The sequence below is a fragment of the Trachemys scripta genome, chromosome 2 (assembly GCF_013100865.1).
Source record: "Trachemys scripta elegans isolate TJP31775 chromosome 2, CAS_Tse_1.0, whole genome shotgun sequence".
Lineage (NCBI taxonomy): Eukaryota > Metazoa > Chordata > Testudines > Emydidae > Trachemys > Trachemys scripta.
The window spans coordinates 22,499,451-22,507,083 of NC_048299.1; positions in this window are offsets into that span (position 1 = coordinate 22,499,451).

The following is a 7,633-nucleotide window of genomic DNA, read 5'->3' on the forward strand; positions in this document are numbered from 1 at the left end:
GGAGGAACCAAGCAAGGTGCTAGAGACAGGTTCTCAGGAGCAGACTAATTCTTAATCAGTTGAATGACTGTACCATCTTTTAACTTTTATATATTCTACTACTTGGATGTAATATTGAGGCCATAAATTTCCCCTTCCAGTAAGGCAAAGATTGGTGGTGGACAATGTTACACTGACTGAACATGTGTAAGCATTTCAGTTTTGGCCATGCATGGAATCAGGAGTGTTGTAAAGAGAGAATCAATGCTGAACTAATTATATCCAACATTTCATAAAATGGAGGAAAGTTGCTATATTTTCATTATTGATGCAGAACTTCACTTGGATGCATCACTGGACAAACACAAAGATATTTTGCGTCAGGAAGGGGGGGGTTCCCCATAAGCAGTGCAAATTGGTTTTCACAGACTCAAATTCTGTACATACTTTAGAGTGAAAATAATTTGGTGTGAAACATCTTATTTGTTGTCTAAGTCTGTGAAAGCCAATTTCTTTTGGGGAAAAAAATCCTGAATTTATAAATATGTGAAACTACTTGTTTTTATTGACTTGTATTCTGCTGATTGTTTTTAGATGTTTAGCGTTTTCTTCATTACAGTTTGAAAATGCATTAAATCATTCAACAGAGTTTTGTAACTTGCTGTTCATAAACTCTGTCCTTTAGTATTGCTATTACCTTAGTATTTCAGCCCTAAGGGAAAGCAATCAAATGATTCCCCCCCACCTAGGGCCGATGGGGGGTGGGGGGAGCCAGTACAAATTACTGGGGCCCAGCAGTCCGGAAGGGGGCCCGGCTTCTCTGGCTCCCCCCCCCCCCCGTCAGCCCTGTTTAGCCCGTCCACCCTTGCTGGGGGGCCCAAAAAACTTTTTTCACCGGGGCCCGAACCCGCTCTCAGTGGCCCTGCCCCCACCACCATAATTTTCAACCCTGATCCCTTTCTTCTCCTCTGGTTCAGTTTCCAAGGCAATGGCAGGCAGATTGCTGCTGTCCCTGAAAATATGACTTCTGTGTTGTAATTTGCTATGCTCACAGTTCAATATGGATTTAAAAAGGGCTCAAATGTCTTATTTCAATTTTTTCCCAATTCCGTATAAGCAAATCTTTAATTGCATCTTGTTGCACAGGTTATAAACGCCCTCCATGTGACTTTTTAAAAAAAGTTGTATAAAATTGATTTTCGTGCTTAAAGACACTAGTTAAAACGGATACAGTACAATTTTATTTTCTGTGTAGCACTCCTCTGAGTATCACTATAGAGATGGAAAGAAATCACTGATATCACTTACAATAAACTGAAATCAAGATTGTGATCTTGTAGATTAGAACATCTATGTAAAAATGAAGAATTACAATTGCTATGGAAACTCCTTGCAGAATTCAAATCAGTCCTAAAATGTTCATGTAGAGTTGTCAGTATCATGTAACCATTCCACATTGTTCTTGTCTGGTACCACAAGCTAAGCAGGGTCACGTCTAGCAAGCAATAGGATGCAAAACCTTCTAGGAGGAAATCCTAGAATACGTATGGGTTCTGAGCTCGGGATACAATAGGTGGCACTATTCTGACTTTCTGAACTAGTGGTGTTAATCGGTGTTGCTGGATCCCCCAGGCAACTGGAAGGAGGATCTTGACTGATTTGAATGCAGAGCGGGCAAGAGCCAGACCCAAGCAGGGGACGGGAGTAGATTGGGAGATGGACCCTATGGAAAGGGGAGTTACTGGGACAAGGAGCCTGGGGGATGGGGCAGAGTGGGGAAGGAAACTGACTGGGAGTTGGTGGGGGAGGGGGACTGGAACTGGCTGGGCAAGAAAAGTGGACTAAACCAGAGATGAGGGAGGAGGAGAGCCAGGATATGGTGAGATGACTGGGAGTATTGTGGGGGCGGGGGGCATTGAATTTGGATGAGGAGCACTGGGAGAAAAATTTGGACTGTGAACCAATCGGGCGTGGAGAAATGTCATTGTGGGAGGGGACTGGAGAGACAGATTGCTAGAGGAACTGGGGAAAGGAGGGATCTCTGCCTGGGTGAGGAGACTAGGGATGTAGAGCTTAGGGCTGTGGGAAAACGGAATGATTGGGCAAGGGGAGTAGGAGTGGCAGGGAGACTGGGAAGAGGTATCTGGAGGGATGAGACTAGGACTTGCTGGGCAAGAAGATGGGAACTGGGATGAGAAGCCTGAGAAGTGGAAACATGGAGTGGCTAGGTGAGGAGAATGGGACTTGGATGTGGAGCCCAGGGTGGGAAAGAAACAGAATTGGGACAAGTTGGGGGCAGAATGGGTCTTGATTGAAGAAAACAAGTGGAGGTCGGTACCTGCTACAGCATGCTTCTCAAGCCTGGAATGGAACCCAATCTTCTTGAAATCTAAACTTTTTAATCATGCCGATGAACCACGTAGGTGTCTGTAATGTGTCATGATAGGATTTCTATGTTTTCAATTGCTTGTTTAAAAACCTAGGCAGCTATGCACACTAAACTAAGCTGAAAGAACATTAAGGTTGCAGAGTCAAGAACTTAACAGTTGGGAAATGCCAGAATTAAGACTGCATGTGAAACATTAATTTGGTCCTCTTGTTTGTATTATTTAGAGTAGAGTTAGCCAACAAGTTTCTGCTGGAATATTTTTCTGCTGGAAAATGCCAGTCCCTCCAAATATTCTGTGAGAACTTGCTGGTTTCAAATAATTTTGTTTAGAAAAAAAATCAAAATGAAGCATTTTGATAAAGTCAAAACAGAATGTTCCTGATCAGATTGAAACATTTTGATTTTTCATTTTGAAACTTTATATTTTCTATATTTTATAAAAATATTAATATATAAACATTGTCAAGGGTCTAAATCTAAACAACACATTTCAGTTGCACCAAAATGTTGTTTTAATTCTGTGGGCCTCCAGAATTCTGCTGTTTCCTAGTGTCTGAGTGATTTTGCAACTTTGAGGTTCTTTTAATATAGTTTGTTGTTGTTTGTTGTTGTGTGTAGTATTACTTAGGTCTTGATATTTCTGTGCAAACATCTACGGTCAGTAATGATGTCATTTACATGTAGAGCCGGAGTAGACTTTAAATTCAGTATCCTTAATTCCAGGTTTGATTGGTTTTCGTTTTAAAAAAAATTCCCTACAATTTCATTTGGGTATATTCAATTTCTATCTTCAAGTGTTGTGTAGTGCTGCTAAGCCTAGTCAAACAGATGGTGCTTTCACCATCAGAAGTGTCAGCATGGCAGTAGTAGGTAGCGATTCTGGATATAAAAGATCTTGTGAAAATCAGCAATTCTCTTGGAACAGTATCCTTCCTAAAGATGCAAGCAATAGTTACATTGAAATGCCTTCAGTTAGGGTGCACACACTAGCAGTTTTTAGACTAGGTATCTTTGCTTCTTACTCAGCTGGCAGGAGCAAATTAAATTGGTTGAAGGAGATGCCATTTCACCCACTCCTTTCCACAACCCAAAAGCATGGGGCTTGTCAGCACACTTAAGTTATGCAGTTTAAATAGAGATTTTAAGCCAGTTTAATTAAATCTGCAAAAGGCTATGCAAACACTCTCTTACTTTGGTTTAAATTATGCTTATTGTATTTAGCGTACTAATCAGGGAGTCTTTAAGCTAAACCAAAGTAAGGATATGTCTATACTAGAAACACTACAGTGGCCCAGCTGCAGATGCGTCGCTCTAGTGTTGACACTGACTAGAGCGATGGAAATGATTCTTCCACCACTGTAATAAATCCATCTCTCTGAGAGATGGTAGCCAGGTGGATGGAAGAATTCTTTCTTCCAGCTAGCAGCATCTGCATGGGAGCTTAGGTTGGTTATACCTTGCACAGGGTGTGATGTTTTTCACAGCCCTGAGCAATGTATTTAAACTACGTAACTCTAGTATAGAGCAGCTCTGAGAGTGTCCACATATTTAAGTTACAGTAAATCAGTGCAGCTCTCGGAAGGACAAAGTCCTCGCTACAACTTTTCACTTGGCAGATTTTAGCACCCACTTCAAAAGCCCTCTGAAGTCAATGAAAAGACTCCCATTGACTTTTGTGGGCTTTTGATAACACCCTAACAAGTCTTTTTACAGATTAGAATACATATGTACAGATAGTAGGGCTGTCAAGCGATTAAAAAAAATTAATCGTGATTAATTGCATGATTAAAAATAATCACGCTTTTAAACAATAGGATATCATTTATTTAAGTATTTTTGGATGTTTTCTTCATTTTCAAATATTTATTTCAATTATAACACAATACAAAGTGTACAATGCTCACTTTATTTTTTATTACAAATATTTGCACTATAAAAAACAAAAGAAATAGTATATTTCAATTAATCTAATACAATTAATGTAGTGCAATCTCTTTATCAGGAAAGATGAACTTACAAATGTGGAATTATGTACAAAAATAACTGCATTCCAAAATAAAACAATGTAAAACTTTAGAGCCTACAAGTCCACTCAGTCCTACTTCAGCCAATTGCTCAGACAAACAAGTTTGGTTACAATTTGCAGGAGATAATGCTGCCCACTTCTTGTTGGCAATGTCACCTGAAAGTGAGAACAGAGGTTCTCATGGTACTGTTGTAGGTGTCGCAAGATATTTAGATGCCAGATGCACTAAAGATTCATATGTCACTTCATGCTTCAACCATCATTCCGGAGGACATGCGTCCATGCTGATAGTGGGTTCTGCTTAATAACGATCCAAAGCAGAGCAGATCAACACATGTTCATTTTCATCATCTGACTCAGATGCCACCAGCAAAAGGTTGATATATATTGGTGGTTTGGGTTCTGTCAGGGCCATCCCTAGCTATTCTGGGGCCCTATGTAGCCCCCCCCCCCCACAGTGTGGGGGAGGGCCAGGCCTCTCTGGAGGGCTGGCTTGGGGGGCAATGGGGAACCACTCCCCAGTGGCGTAGCTGGGGCCAGGTCACTGCACTTCCTGCTGCCGGTGAGTGCGGGCCCGGCCCTGCTTTAGTCCTCAGGGGAGTAGGGCCATGGCTGGGGTGGAGCAGGGCTGGGAAGAGGCAGGGCTGTGGTGGAGCAGGGGCAGGGACTTTGAGGAGAGAGTGGAGTGGGGGTGCGGGGTTGGGGCGGACCAGGGGCTGGAGCAGCAAATTTGGTGCCCAAAATTTCCTGGTGCCCTATGCAGCTGCATACTTTGCATATGGGTAGGGATGGCCCTGGATTCTGTAGTTTCCGCATCTGAGTGTTGATCTTTTAAGACATCTGAAAACATGCTGCACACCTCGTCCTTCTCAGATTTTGGAAGGCACTTCAGATTCTTAAACCTTGGGTCGAGTGCTGTATCTGTCCTTAGAAATCTCACATTGGTACCGTTTTTGCATTTTGTCAAGTCTGCACTGAAAGTGTTCTTAAGAGAAACAACATGTGCTAGGTCATCATCTGAGACCATTATAAAACATGAAATATATGGCAGAATGTGGGTAAACCAGAATAGGAGACACAATTCTCCCACAAGTAATTCAGCCACAAAGTTAGTTAATATTCTTTTTTTTTTTTAATGATCATCATCAGCATGGAAGCATGTCCTCTGGAATGGTGGCCAAAGAATGAAGGGGCATATGAATGTTTAGCATATATGCCACGTAAATACTTTGACATACCAGTACAAAAGTGCCATGTGAATGCCTGTTCTCACTTTCAGGTGACATTGTAAATAGGAAGCAGTCAGCAGTATCTCCTGTAAATGTAAACAAACTTGTTTGAGTGATTGGCTGAACAAGAAGTAGGACTGAGTGGACTTGTAGGCGCTAAAGTTTTATACTGTTTTGTTTTTGAGTACAGTTATGTAATAAAAAAAAATCTACATTTGTGAGTTGCACTTTCACCATAAAGAGATTGCACTACAGTACTTGTGTGAGGTGAATAGAAAAATACTATTTCTTTTGTTTGCCATTTTTACAGGGCAAATATTTGTAATAAAAATAATGTAAAGTGAGCACTGTACACTTTGTAGTCTGTGTTGTAATAGAAATCAATATCTTTGAAAATGTAGAAAAAAATCCAAAAATATTTAATAAATTTCAATTGGTATTCTATTGTTTAAAAGTGCAATTAATTTTTTTATTCATGGTCCTTAGTGGAGGAAGGTAAAAAGGTGGCTAGGACCTCCTTGCAGGCCTCCCTAGACATAGCGGACTCAGCCGCCAGAACACTAGCATCTGGAATAGCCATGTGACGCGCCTCCTGGCTCCAGGTTTCAGGGTTACTGCCAGAACTGCAGCAGACCCTGCAGGATCTGCCGTTTGAGGGACAGGGATTGTTCTCGGACAAGACGGACTCTCATTTGCAGAGCCTCAAGAACCATCATGCGCTCCCTGGGGATGCATGTCCCAGGACCCCAGTGCAGGCCCTTTAGGCCCCAGCCACAAAGGTTCTACCCTCCCCCTCATCCAAGACAGGACTTCCCCAGAAGGCGGGGACGAGGTGGTAGACGGAGGTCGACTGGCCCCCAACCGGGTCAGAACCAAGGCCTTCCTAGATCACCTTCAGGCCCTAGGCAAAAATGTTGAAGGTGTGCTAGAGGACAGCGTACTAGCCACTACCCAGGATCCATTTCCTTTATTTCAGGATCGCCTCTCCCGTTTCCACTGTGCTTGGTCCCTTATAAACCTCGGACCGTTGGGTCCTTCGCACGGTGGAGAGGGGATACACTCTCCAGTTTTCTTCATCCCCTCTCCCCTCCCTGTCCCTCTTCAGGGACCCTTCTCACGAGCATCTCCTTATCCAGGAGGTTTTTGGGCTCCTCTCTATGGGGGCCATAGAGGAGGTTCCATCGGAGTTAAGGGGCAGGGGGTTTTACTCCTGCTACTTCCTGATCCCCAAAGCAAAAGGGAGTCTGTGACCCATTTTAGATTTACACAGACTCAACAAATTCATAGTAAAGTTGAAGATCTGCATGGTCTCCTTGGGGACCATCATCCCTTCCCTGGATCCTGGGGACTGGTACGCCGCCCTCGACATGAAGGACGCATATTTTCATATAGCAATCTATCCCCCGCACAGGCGCTTCCTGCGGTTTGTAGTAAACAAGGTGCACTACCAATTTGCCATCCTTCCCTTCGGCTTGTCTGTGGCTCCGAGAGTCTTCACCAAATGTATGGCTGTCGTGGCAGCATACCTTCGTCGTCAAAGGATACAGGTGTTTCCGTATCTAGACGACTGGCTGGTGCGCGGCCACACCAGAAAGCAGGTTCACGTTCAGATAATACTACGAACATTCCACGAGTTAGGCATTCTGCTCAACGAAGAAAAGTCCACTCTGGAGCCAACCCAGAGAATAGAATTTATCGGGGCAGTCTTAGACTCCACACTCGCCAGAACTCTTCTAACATATGCTCAGTTACACGCCATCACAAACATCATCCACGGACTCCAGGTCTTCCTGATCACCATGATAAGGATGTGTCTTGGCCTGTTGGGACACATGGCCTCTTGCACTTATGGCATGCCAGACTTCGGCTTTGCCCACTTCAGGCCTGGGTATCATCAGTGTACCGTCCTTATCGGGACAACCTGAGCATGGTGGTCATGGTTCCAAACTCAGTTTTGACCTCTTTCAACTGGTGGCTGGATCACAAGGCGGTTTGTGCAGGAGTGCCATT